We start from the raw sequence: 14,281 nt of genomic DNA, 5'->3' as shown, positions 1-14,281 counted from the left end.
AATGGGCACATTTTTCCCCTGGTAGAGTTTATTTTCAGACAAGTCTAAACACATCACTTTCTCCTTATTACATCACTGTTGGTTGCCAAAATTATAATAATACATTTATCAGAATGTCTGCCATGCTGATGTTCTTAGTTATGAGGAAGACTGGATGGTAGAAATGTCTTAATAATGAGGAGGGCCACATGACTAGCCGTAGTTGACCAAAGACTCTATAGATGTGAAGATGACTGCCTGACTCCTGGCAGAGAAACTGACCATTGTCAGTCAAAAGTTCTTGCAGTTCTGGAGGCAGTACGAGCAGCACATTGTTTCTGGCACTTCATTGGGAGAGGGTACAGTGTGGTACCATGAAGAAGTTCCAAAACAATTGGACTTCCTTGGAAAGTTAAACGTTAAGCCAATAGCTAACAGTTAAGCTTCACAGCATCCTGTGAAGGAAGGCTTTCCCTCTCGGATTTATCGAAACCTAATTTAGCATCATAACATATGTAAAGAGAAAACAAAAAGAAAGAGAGAGGGGATGTTTTATCATCCAGGGATGTACCTAGGAGAATCAGTGAGACGTACACATTGGCTGTGGCTTTTCAAACACTGTATAGGAAGAAAGCCTGATAGCCAGTGGCTGTTCAGTTCAGTTTGCTGGTTGTATTGTTAAAGCTCTTGGTGAGAACACATCTAATATGAAGATGGATCCAAATAGTTGTAGCTAGTGCACTTTAGTTCCTATTGGTAAAGCCATTTCTACTGTCTATAGACATCTGGCCATCTTGACCTGATGCCATCTGCTTTTGGTTCATTTGATGGGTACTTTCTTTCTGATTATAACTTGCCTTCCCCTATAATTTTGGTTATGACAAGGAGATGTGCTCATTGTTGCTTGTACAGAGAATTCTGGTTTCCGTGACACTTTCTTGAGTCAAAATCGTAAAGTTGATAACTTTGTGACTTGGGTTAAAGTAAATGAATCTCTCCTCAGTGCTTACAGCATCTCCTTTCTAAGGCTGTAAGGCTGAGAATCAGACTCTGGACTCTACAAACAAATTCACCAAGGAACTGTGAGGCTGTTGGGGCCACTGCCCAGAAGTATAGCCAGATGGAGGCGGGAGGTGTGATTGCTCTGAGCATGTTCTTTGAAAGTGGAACACGCAGGGCCCACGCATTTGGATGTTTGTGCAGTTTGTTCACTGCATAAGAATATCTGCTGGGGTGAGTGGGGCTGCAATCTGGCCCCTGCTCAGTTCTCAAAGCTCTGCTCAGCAGGTCCACCTGGAAAAAGGACTCCTTTTCTGAATTTGCAGAAAGTCACAGTTTGGTTCTGAATCAGAGTCTTTGCAGTGGTTACAATACTCATGAAAAGGGTTTCAGGGCAAGTCAGTTTGTGTATGTATTTAAAGCATCACTGGTCATACCCTGGGATTCTGAGCAGGGGTCTCCAAAGATGTGGATCATTTATCATTATTCGGAAAAAATTAGAAGTATTATCAGAAAACTATTATAAGTATGTAACTATACTATACATGTATATTTATAATGTATATCTATAAATATACTTTGTTTAAACTAGATGTTCCAGTGTACTATGTACACCATTAAATATATACAGCAATAAAAAGGAAGAAATAAAAATAAATGCAAACAAGATTTTGTGAACTTCACTCTGGAGATACATCTACAAAATTTGTGGGGAAATGCCTCTCTCCCCGGAGAGATTCATTTTCCTACCCCCTATCCCACCACATGACCCTGAGTTCAGAAAGCCTTTTGCTTGTCTATCTCAAGTTCTAGTCACATAAGCTTCACATTTTCAGAGATACACCAGAAATTCTTCACAGTAATGAATTCTAGCAATTGGTATTTTGGTAAGACCTTAGTCTTGACCATCTTTAAGTAAACAATTAAATTAATTAAACATAAAAAGAATTTTAAAAGCTTAATTTAATAAATAAATTTTATGATATTTTGAATTTATGCTTCTGAAAGGTGTCGTCAGAGTGCACGGCAAAGACAAAGAAGAGGAAGTTTCTGAAAATGCCACTATCGCTACCAACAATAGCTGCAATAATACATTTTATCTTTTAACTGGTTCTTGAAAGGAGCCAAATTAACCAAGTCTGTTGTAGAAATTGGTCACTGAGATAAACATTTCCTGCTACCATGACAGATTTCCAAAAGTTTTGCTTTATTATCATTGATCACTTTATCTGGTTGTCAGTTTAGGGTTCTTGGTGATAAAACTACAGTACCTTTCTTGTCTATGTCTATATATTTTTTAATATTGGCACCAGACTCTGTCTGCCAGAGCAATTCCATGGAGAGGATTAATTAGTCTGGTTATGACTCCAGAAGGTCTGTTCAAAGAGACAGAGTCTTGTATAAATAGGGTTAACCCCTCAGAAGTTACTGGAACTTCAGCATTCACTTTGCATCTTACTGGAAGTATGTTCTTCAGAGGCCAGAGGAGTGTTCTTTATATCTAAAGGCACTTCTAACAGGAAAATACTTTTTGTTTCTACTTGGAGAAAATATTCCGTAGGTTAATATGATAAGGAAGGTGAAGTATAAGAAAAAGTATCTTTCTATAGACTTTTATCATCCATTGAAGTGAGTCCTTTCCCTTGAATCCTTAATATTTACTGATATTTGACATGCGCTGGAGGTGAGCTTTGCTTGGCAATTAATTTGGTTCCCTTCTCTCTCTCAATGCTCAGCAGTATTTTTTTATATATGCCTCTTCAGTCTCCTTGGAAACACCAGATATCTGTTGGGAACAGACATGTAGATATCATAATCTAGAGCCAGTTCACATTATAGACTTCCAAAAGAAGAATTCTCAATGATTTAACTGTTATGGATTGGTATAATCACTGTGATCTATGGGAGCCATGTGTGAGTATTACTGGTGTGTTGCATATGTGAGGGACTTAAGTAAAAAGAATGGGTTTTTAATTGAAATACTGAATATTATTCATACATACAATATTTATGTATGTATGTATGTATGTATGTATGTATGTATGTATGTATTTATTTATATCCAAGTTAGCTAATGTATAGTATAATAATGATTTCAGGAATAGAACTGTGATTCATCACTTATATATAACACCCCAGTGCTCATTCCAACAAGTTCCCTCCTTAACGCCCATCACCCATTTAGCCCATTCCCCCACCCAACACCCTTACAGCAACCTTAGCTTGTTCTTTGTATTTAAGAGTCTCTTATACAATATCCATACATTTAATGTGTGTTTACAGAGTGCTTACCCACATATTATTTCATTTTATTCATGAAGAAACTGTCTTCAGGGGGTTAAGTGCTCTCTAATTATAATCACAATCATAATCATAATTAATAATAATAATAAGATAATGATGATAAATGGACAAAATCTTTCCAGTGATTGCTAAATGTATATATTTAGCTGCTTATTTGACATATTTTCTAGTATGTCTCTTAAGCAACTTAGTTTGTCCAAAGTGAATTCTTGATTCCATCCCAAAGCTTTTCCTTCTTATTCACCAGTCTTCAGAAGTAAATGGCATCACCGTCCTGGTGTTGTGTATGTTAGAAACACGAAAATCCTTCTTGAATTTTCTTTCCTTTTTAGCACTCCCTCACATCCAAACCATAACCAATATATCAGATTATGTCATCACTTCCAAAACTTGTTTTCTTTCTGCTGCCACCACCAGTACCCTAACTGGACTACCACGGTTTCTTGCTATGCTACAACATTGCCTCCTACATATCTCCTGTGTCTTACTCTTACCTTCTGTCAGTTCTCCATGCAGCAACTAGTGTGAGCCAATATGTAAAGTGGATAATGTTCCACTCCTCTTTAAAAACTTGCCGTGGCTTCCCAGTGTTCTTGGGGTGTAAAATCTGCATCCTTTCTTCTGATTTACATGATCTGGATCTTTCCAAGCTCATTTTGTGCCTCTGTACAGCTTGCTCATTATACCTGATCTACTGTAATCTTTCTTAAAGTTTCTTAAACATGCTGAGTTTACTCCAGAACCTTGGCACAGTCTATTCCTTCTGTCTTTACAGGGTTGGCTCCTTACTATCTTTAGATCTCAGCTTCAGTATTATCTCTTTGTAGATGCCTTCCATAAAAAATTTAATCTAAAATATCTCTGTTCTTTTATTTTATAATTTCTCACCTTTTGTTTCCTTCGTGACATTTATCACAATCACAGTTGTGAACTTACTTATGCTGTCTTCTTTCCTGGATCCTGAGTTCTGCCAGGGCTCTGGCTTTGTCTTTCTTGTTTATCATTCTGTCCTGAGCTCTTAGTACACGGTCTAGCACATGCTAGGTATTCAGGTACTCAAGTGTTTGAGTCCTGGAATAAATGAGCCATGTAGTTCAAATCTCTCAAATATGAGGGAACAGTGGAAAATTAAAGTACTTTGAGGTCAGTGTTTAGCCCAACCCAACATGAGGACTTAGTGACTGGATCCACACCTTCCTTTCCTGGCACTGGAATTAGTTGGATAGTGATGTAAAGGTGTTGGAAATCGTTTCTTGAGCCTTTCATTCAGGCATTGGGTGAGGTTAGCTTCATTTTAGGCTAAACATTTGATTTAGATAAGTAAAATGTTAGGACTCTGCAGTTGGAATTTAATCAAGATATTTTAGTTTATTTCTGAATATTAGGACTTTTTACTACTATCACACACTCCAAATGACTTGACTAATAAGAATAATATAAACCATGAAGGAAGTTTATTGATAAAAGTCACAGTTTTTTAAAGGATCATTCTGTATGATCAATTTGGGAAGGCATAATTCTTGAAAAATGTCTGAGTGAGCGCTACCTTTTCTTTTATGTTTTCTCATTTGATCCTTCTCCTTTAGACCCTGTAGGAATCCCTGCAGGGTCCTTCCAACAGGAACAGAGCTTATTCTCTAGGGATATCCCATGACAGGGCCAAACCCTTAATGGCTAGCCTAGAATAGATGTGGGGATATAGGAGGGCACTGAGGCAATGTTTGTTGTGATCTAGTCTTACAGTTTTATTTCTTGCCTGCGTGGCACCTTGCACATGGTATTTGCCCCATGTAGTCAACGCTGCTGGCCCCACTGAGAATTCCCTTTGTGGGGCCAGTGTGCCTGTCTGCCACTGCTGTAAGAGCGGGCTGCAGACAACTCAGGCCTGAGAAGCGACCTCATCTAAAAATGCTCAGGAGGTGTGCTTCCTGCCATCCCCATCCCAACCGAGGACAGCCCGTAGCCAATGACTGACAGATACGGGAGTGAAAAAGTCTAGGCTCCTTGCTGAGGGTGGGACAACTCTGTGTTGCTATTCACGTTCCAGAGTTCCCTGTGGGAGCAGACAAAGGGTAGACTTCAGCAGAACCGGCATCTTGACTTCTTCCATCCCTCCCTTACGGATTTTACTTGCGAGCATGTCCCCTATATTGCTATAAAATCACTTGTGCAGTATACCCCGTCTCAGACTTGGCTTCCAGGGAACCTGATGTAGAGCACATAGTATTTGGGAGCACTTGTAAATGAACTGATTTCAGAATTCCTCAGAAGAGGAATTCTCTTGGTGGCTTAGAATACAAACCTCCCCATTACCATGCATCCAGGTACTAATGACAGTCCCCAGGAATGGGCTACACCATACAGTTCTGGTTTTGGATTTCAGCCTGGTCCATCCCATCCGTTAAATGGGTTGGTACCATGTACTTGACAACATGTCAGTCTCCAGGGCTAAAGGAGAAGCAGAGTATTCTTTTAAGTACTAAGCCACCCCTGGTGCCTGTTAATTTCAACATTCCTATTTTATTTATCCCCAAAGAAGTCTGTCTTGTAAGAAAATAATATATTTAGTGCCCATTTACATACTGCCTCTTTGGTTCTCTTCTTCCCATCTTCTTCTGGGACTAGACCCATTTCTTCTCATCTTTTATTATATGAGTCTGAGCAAATTTAGTCCTAGACATCCTGATTTAACCCAGAAGAACTTGAAGAGGCAGAGAATGCTCTTTGACCCAGAGAATTCTTAGGAAATATAGCGATGAAACATTGTTCCAGGTTGAGCTGCTCTGGGAAGCAGACTCAGTGGAAATGAACATGCATGAGGTTGATTCGGGAGTGCTCTAGGCGTCTGAAACCGTGAAAGGGAAGAGGAGGAAGCAGGATTGGGCAGAGGGAGAAGTTGAAAAGCATTTCATTTTCAGTGGAAACCTCAGCCAGCCCATGGGGAGCTCTGAAGCTGGACTGATCCTCAGAATCATTCTGGCTTGGGAAAAGGAGCAGGGCCTTCATAACCACCACATCCGTTATTCAGTGGATGTGGGCTGCCTAGGAGTGGGGTGATCTTGAGCACCTTCAGCAGAAGCAATCCTTATATGGGGCTGACAGTTAAGGGCTGTCTGCCTTCTAACATTACCAGTACCGGTGGACTGGATCCCTCATTTCTGGAGAGGAATCTAGGTGGTGCAGGTACATGTACAGTCACTTTTGCATGGAGGGAAATCTGGGACAGATAGACCCCTGGCCTACTGCTCTAGGATTTACTGTGTGTGGCCTGCAGCCTCTCAAAACACGCTTGGCCCAAAAGCCTGTCTCTGAGAATGTAATTGGAAAGCTCATGCAGGTGGGGTAGATGCTGGCACTTACTGGTTCTGAGTTACTGTGGTTAGTTGGGACTGAATTTGAGCAGAGGCTTATTTCTCCGGTGCCTTCTAGCAGCTGGTCCAAGAACAAAATAGAGTTGTTTGAAGTCCTACGAGCCCTATTAGAGGATGGTGTTTTTGTAACATAAGATCATGAATTCTATTCCTAGTATATGATTTAAATTTAGCTGGAAGCTGGATTGGCTGTGCGTCTTGACCACATATCTATTAAAAGAAAGCCCTGGGCTACAAGAGAAAGGCTTATTACAGCTTTTCCCAGTGTTTTGGAAACGTTGAAAGAAGAAAGAATATTTGGGAAGTGAGAAACTTAACAGAAATTTAAGTAGACATGGGACACTTAGATTCAGGAAAGTTTCAGTAGAAACTATCAGCTAATTGATTTGATCAAATATAAGACTTGAAACACTTTGTATTTTTATTTTTTTATAGAGGTTTTTTTTTTTTAAAGTTTATTTATTTATTTTGAGAGTGAGAGCATGGGCAGGGGAGAGGCAGAGAGATGGGGAGAGAGAATCCCAAGCGGGCTCTATGCTGTTGAGAGTGGGGCTCAAACCCACAAACTGTGAGATCATGACCTGAGTCGACATCAAGAGTTGGATGCTGAACTGACTGAGCCACCCACCTTCCCCAAAACACTTTGTATATTTATTTTCATTTTTAAAAACATGTGTTTTTCCTTTTGGCCTTGGGATTTTTCTGAGAAAAGTATGTCTAGAGTTAGTGTCCCTTACTGTAAAATGGAAATGATAGATGAACCACCTATGACATTTCAAAATTAGGGGTTGTAAAGCACTTTACAAATTAGTACTCTCACACACAGTGCTTGGATAAATGGTACTTGTTTTGAGTAGCCCATCAAATTCAGTGGGATTTAATCTAATCTCCAGACTTCTTTAATCCTCTAACTAAACATCTGATTGGCCAGCACAGATATGAAAATGGGCCAGTATGTTGCCAAAAACCTGAAAGGGGGTGTGTGTTCAATGTAATTGGGTGGCACGTTTAGCATTAAGGTTTTCATAATCTTCTCAGTAATGTGTTCAGGAGAAATGAAGCCTCTTCACTTTAATTTAGACAGTACATTTAACAGTAAGTGACTCTGGTAGAGCTTTAATCTTATCATGGCTTACAGCCCTGCTACTGAAACATGGTAGGAAGCCCTCACTCCCAGGAATGGAGTTCCAAAAGGACCTTGAAAATTCTGGACTTCAGGGTACCCTTGTTGGTGATCTTGCATCAGCAGGAAAATGCATTTGGAGAAAAGATGGTCTTGCCCTTGTGCATATCCATGTGGAGAACCAAATAAAATACCGAAGACCTAATAAGATTTAGCTTTCCAGCAATATAAATAATTTAATCAGATTAATGACATTGTTCTACCTGAGGGGTTCCATAATTAGTGGATTATTGAAGCCACATGAAAGTTATCTGCCATTAGCACCTGGAGGAGCTCCTGTTGTCTTAAACTGTGGAATCGAACGATATGAATATTCCTGTCATGCAAACTGTAAAGATAATAAGCCCCTGGCATTTTGTAAGCTATATAAATCCACAGATTTCACATTAAATATTTAAGGCACAGGAGGTGTTATTTGTTAGGATATAGATAAAGGGAGTTCAAATGCCTCAGCCAGCCCTTACTTTCCCTTTCGGGAAGTGTCTTTCTTTGTTGAAGGTACTTTCATGCCTTCATTATTGTGTATCCCCCCCCCCTTTTCATTGGGATATTGTTTCAGTTCCTCTGGAGGTATTCTTTGGATTTTGTATGAGAAACATTCAAAATATTTTTACAGGAGGTTTGTCCTTTTCATATAAAAAGGAAATTCATACCATGGGTACAAGCAGCAATGAATCAAGTGGTATCCCAGTATATGGAAAATGCTAGAGTTCTGTGGGAAGATCATCTCATTACTCTGTCCCTAAAATATTTGAAAGCCAAGGGTTTTATAGCTTTGTATGTTCCTTTCCTCTCACTTACGTGTTATTTAGCGATGGGAAGAAAAGACCAGCCTGGAAATGTAGACCTATTATTTCATGCTTTATATCTTTGTAAGACCTTTCATATAAACAAAATTCATAGATCAGAAATGTAAAATACTGTGTGAGGCCATGTGTCTAAGTGGTTGGTATAGAAAACACGGTCACCACAGTTTATAGAGAGTTGGCAGAACCCGTTTGGTTGTAGCAGGATGTGCTGCTGACCAGATAGGTTTCTAGATTAGAGCACTTCTCATTCAGTAAAGATGAAGCTTTCTGAATTAGGTTCCATTCATTTAAGAGAAAATATCAGGTTACATCATACTCAGATGGGTAAGTTGAGGAGAGATAAATGAAGGGACTATTTGTAGACACCTAGGCACAGAGGGTTAAGGGAGCCAGCAAGCAATGGTGACCCTCCCAGGGTAGCAACAGTGGAGAGCCCTTACCACACGCAGGCCTGTAGGCGAGAGGGGAGGAGGTAGTTTTCTGTGTCCTACAGCTGTAGAAGAGCAGTGCCCAACAAGAATTAACGTGAATTATCACTGTCAGCAGTGGACCCAACCTGCTGCCAACCCAAGGCTTGGCAGGGAAGTAGCTGGTGGAATAAATACCCCCAAACCTCTTTCCTCTTGCCTTCCATGCTATTACTTCCCATTGACTGAACCTAACTGGAAGCCAGAGAACAGGAGAGCCTGCTGTTACTATCCATGGATGTCAGGCTCCCAGGCCACATCGCAGGGTAGAAATGGGTAGAGAATGGATCAGAGTGGCAAATGGGTCTACATATTTAAAAATATTTGGCAGAGTTCTTAATGTAGACAATGAAGGCATTTATGAGAATGATAGAATCTAATTAATTATTTTAATTGAAGCACACTTGACATACAATATTATGTTAGTTTTAGGTGTATAATGTAGTGATTCAACATTTATGTACATTACAAAATGATCACCATGATAAGTGTAGTTACCACCTGTCACCATACAAAAGTATTCCAATATTATTGACTATATTCCCTATGTTGTACTTCACATCTCTATGACTTATTCATTTTATAACTCAAAGTTTGTACCTCTTAATTACTTTCACCTAGTTTGCCAATCTCCCCAGAGAATTACAGGATTTAAGTAATGACAGTGCTTTATGAATTTACAATATTACTATTAAGTGTGAATGTATGTATGTGTGTCATATATATATATATATATATATATATATATATATATATATATGTATGTATAGTAATTGCATGTACCATGGAATATCACACCTGTTTCCTTAGAGAATTTATAAAATTATATCCAGTTAGTGGTAAGGGAATATTTCTGTCATAAATACATTCAGATTTTTATTTCTTTTGACTGGTTCTGTATTATCTGCTGATCTGATGTGATGTGGTGGGACATATTCCATAATAGCCTGTTTTGGAATGAACATAACCTTATATCAGAGTTTTTATATTAATTAACAAAAAATCACAGTCCCTAATTTTGCAGTCACCAAAGTTCATAGATCAAATACAGAGTTTTCATATGTATTTCTATAGCCCTGGCTATCTTTTTTGTTTGTTTGTTTGTTTTTAACATTTATTCATTTTTTGATAGAGAGAGACAGAGCGTGAGTGGAGGAGGGGCAGAGAGAGAGGGAGACACAGAATCCGAAGCAGGCTCCAGGCTCTGAACTGACAGCACAGAGCCCAACGTGGGGCTCAAACTCACGGACTGTGAGATCATGACCTGAGCCAAAGTCGGATGCCCAACCAACTGAGCCACCCAGGCGCCCCAGCCCTGGCTATCTTTGTTTTTAATGTGTTACTGTTCATATTAGTGCAGCGCTAATATTCAGTGAGATTTGCTCTTCAACATAAACCTTGAAATTTTTAGTTAGCTCAAGTTATTCCCTTCTATGACCTTTATTCTTTGCAGTGGCAGTAGAAGAGATTTTACACATATCCTAGCGTTTTTGGAAGGAAAGGTGTTAAAAAATCTTAAGCAACGTTCTACATTAAACAATTTCCCTACTTTGCTGAAGCAATGGAGTCTATACTTCCTTATATACATCTCCTGATATTCTTTTTTACACTCCTTATATACTTAAATATAATATTGTCCTAGGTGTGTCATCTTTTAGCTTGCCCTTTGTCTATTTCATGCCCTCTTTTACATGGGCTATGCATGTTACAGACTTTTTTTGTTTTTTAGAAGGAGGGAAAGAAGTTACATATTTTCACAGTAGTAAAGGATTGCTCTTATTTTGTATTATCGTCCCTAGATTTCCTTGTACGGGAAAGTATAAATATAGAAAGCTGAGGGTTAGTATTTGGGCTGTAGTTTCTTCCATACAATTAAATTCATACCTTTGATACCATTTGCAAATTGTTCCATGGAATGAACCACACAGGCAACAGGGAGAAGTAAGATGCCCATGGAAGATTAGTACACTCTATATAGTTCACAGGAACAGCAGGAGAGCTTTTGAAAGTCCTAAAATTGCTGAGGTGTGTTAACTGAAGAACTTTCAGATTGCCACATCATGTTAAAACTTTAGTGGAGATAACCAGTGATCTTGATGTACTTAAGATGAGTTGTAGTTTATATGCTTAAGAGGACAGCACAATTAAAGGTATTTATGCAGTTGTTCTTCAGAGAGTCCTGGACATTAGCATGAGATGATAAATTACAAGAACTTTCAAAAAAAGTAGGGAGAGGGGGAAATTGTCAGTGGGGTGGTCCTGGAATTTATCTATCGAATTGTTGAATCTTTGGCAAGTATAAAGTCACCATGAGGGCACTCCAGGCAACTGGGAAGTTACTGGTGGGCTGATTGAGTTACAATATGGGTCTAATTCTTCCCTCAGCAGCAATTGTTAAGACATGTATCAGAAATTTATCACCTCCTTGAAAATGGAGACCTTTATCTAAATAACTAGCGAATGCTGTCTTTAATCTTACTGGTGTCAGTGGTGGTCTAATAAATCATTTTTAAACAAGTATGTTTAAAACCTTTTACCCTATTTAAAATGATAGGCTTGACTAAGTAAGTCCTTATCAAATTATAGTGGTGCCTTTTGCCCTGTTGCTGTCTCCATTAGGAACTCCTGTTTTTAGAGATTTGTAACTCAGATTTCCATGAGGGAGGAACCTTGGCACTCAAGTTCGTGAGAGAGAATGACAGTTATTCATTATTACTTGCTTCTGTTTCTTTCTTTTTTTTTTTTTTTAAGTTCTTTATTTACAAACTGAATTATGGGAAAGCAAATGAAAGCTTGAAATAAATTTCGGGAAGCTATTTTTTTTAAACCAGTAGCGTGAGCTTTAATTACATAACTTAAGGGTAAAAATTATATATTACTGAGAAAATGTGCCCAATCTGTGCTGGACATGGGAATATTTCTGATCCTTTCTTCTTTTTTTTTTAATATGAAATTTATTGTTAAATTGGTTTCCATACAACACCCAGTGCTCATCCCAACAGGTGCCCTCCTCAATACCCATCACCCACCCCCCATCAACCCTCAGTTTGTTTTCAGTTTTTAAAAAAAAAAAATTTTTTTTTAATGTTTATTTTTGAGACAGAGAGAGACAGAGCATGAACGGGGGAGGGTCAGAGAGAGGGAGACACAGAATCTGAAACAGGCTCCAGGCTCTGAGCTGTCAGCACAGAGCCCGACATGGGGCTAGAACCCACGGACCACGAGATCATGACCTGAGCTGAAGTCAGTCGCTTAACCCACTGAGCCACCCAGGCGCCCCTGTTCTCAGTTTTTAAGAGTCTCTTATGTTTTGGCTCCCTCCCTCTCTAACCTTTTTTTTTTTTCCCTCCCTCCCTCATGGTCTTCTGTTAAATTTCTCAGGATCCAGAAAAGAGTGAAAACATATGGTATCTGTCTTTCTCTGCATGAGTTATCTCACTTAGCCTAACACTCTCCAGTTCCATCCACGTTGCTACAAAAGGCCATATTTCATTCTTTCTCATTGCCATGTAGTATTCCATAGTGTATATAAACCACAATTTCTTTATCCATTCATCAGTTGATGGACATTTAGGCTCTTTCCATAATTTGGCTATTGTTGAAAGTGCTGCTATAAACATTAGGGTACAAGTGCCCCTCTGCATCAGCACTCCTGTATCTCTTGGGTAAATTCCTAGCAGTGCTATTGCTGGGTCATAGGATAGGTGTATTTTTAATTTTTTGAGGAACCTCCACACTGTTTTCCAGAGTGGCTGCACCAGTTTGCATTCCCACCAACAGTGCAAGAGGATTCCTGTTCCTCCACATCCTCTCCAGCATCTATAGTCTCCTGGTTTGTTCATTTTAGCCACTCTGACTGGCATGAGGTGGTATCTCAGTGTGGTTTTGATTTGTATTTCCCTGATGATGAGCGACGTTGAGCATCTTTTCATGTGCCTGTTGGCCATCTGGATGTCTTCTTTAGAGAAGTGTCTATTCATGTTCTCTGCCCATTTCTTCACTGGATTATTTGGTTTTTGGGTGTGGAGTTTGGTGAGTTTTTTATAGATTTTGGATACTAGCCCTTTGTCCCACATGCCATTTGCAAATATCTTTTCCCATTCCGTTGGTTGCCTTTTAGTTTTGTTGATTGTTTCCTTTGCAGTGCAGAAGCTTTTTATCTTCATGAGGTCCCAATAGTTCATTTTTGCTTTTAATTCCCTTGCCTTTGGAGATGTGTCAAGTAAGAAATTGCTGCAGCTGAGGTCAGAGGTTTTTTCCTGCTTTCTCCTCTAGGGTTTTGATGGTTTCCTGTCTCATATTCAAGTCCTTTATCCATTTTGAGTTTATTTTTGTGAATGGTGTAAGAAAGTGGTCTGTTTTCATTCTTCTGCATGTTGCTGTCCAGTTCTCCCAGCACTATTTGTTAAAGAGACTGTCTTTTTTCCATTGCATATTCTTTCCTGCTTTGTCAAAGATTAGTTGGCCATACCTTTGTGGGTCTAATTCTGGGGTTTCTATTCTATTCCATTGGTCTATGTGTCTGTTTTTGTGCCATGATCCTTTATTCTTATAATCAACCAAATTTCTGCCCACCCCCACCAATAAGATCTGAAGTTTTTATAATTGTTTGACTTAAATCCTCTTAATTCTCTCTGTTATTTTTATTTTTAGATCCTGCTTTTTTACTCCTTAATATGTTTCTATTGAATACATCTTAGATAATTTGTAGCAAATAGTAATTTTGAGTTGAACATTAAATTATGTGAGCGCTAAATAATGTGGAAATTGTATATAAATGTTTATATACTCTCCCTGGTGTATAGGGGTCATGGATTTGGTAAGCCTGTCTAATGCAGTCAAGTAGGGTTTTACTTGGGAGGTGATTCTTATCTGAGATTGTGGAGTTGGATCAGAGGGAACATTCCAGAGGTGGAGTGGAAAAGGTGCTGATGTTTAAGTGTGGTCCAAGTGGAGTTGTGAATCATTAGGGGGTTAGTTAGAAACTGGAGTGAGGACACATATACAAATGGGTGAATTTGAGGGAGAGGCAGCATACAAAAAAGGAACTGCGTGGGAATAGGCAAATATTGGTTGTCTGGGTGAATTTTGGAGATATGGGCCACTGTTTATAGCTTGTTTTTATATGTGTCAGTGTATATTTGCACACAAGTGAGCTAGATTCATTTA

At 39.0% G+C, this 14,281-nt stretch overlaps 1 long non-coding RNA gene across 7 annotated transcripts in view; it reads left to right on the top strand.

Annotated features, from left to right (window-relative positions):
- The window catches only part of LOC132663585 (uncharacterized), a 553,467-nt gene that overhangs the window by 72,708 nt on the left and 466,478 nt on the right, over positions 1–14,281 (top strand). The gene's annotated exons all lie outside the window — the stretch shown is intronic.

The sequence above is a fragment of the Panthera onca genome, chromosome D4 (assembly GCF_046562875.1).
Source record: "Panthera onca isolate mPanOnc1 chromosome D4, mPanOnc1 haplotype 2, whole genome shotgun sequence".
In the NCBI taxonomy this organism is placed as follows: domain Eukaryota; kingdom Metazoa; phylum Chordata; class Mammalia; order Carnivora; family Felidae; genus Panthera; species Panthera onca.
Note: the sequence above shows the minus strand (reverse complement) of the source record. Positions and strands in the feature narration are given on the sequence as shown.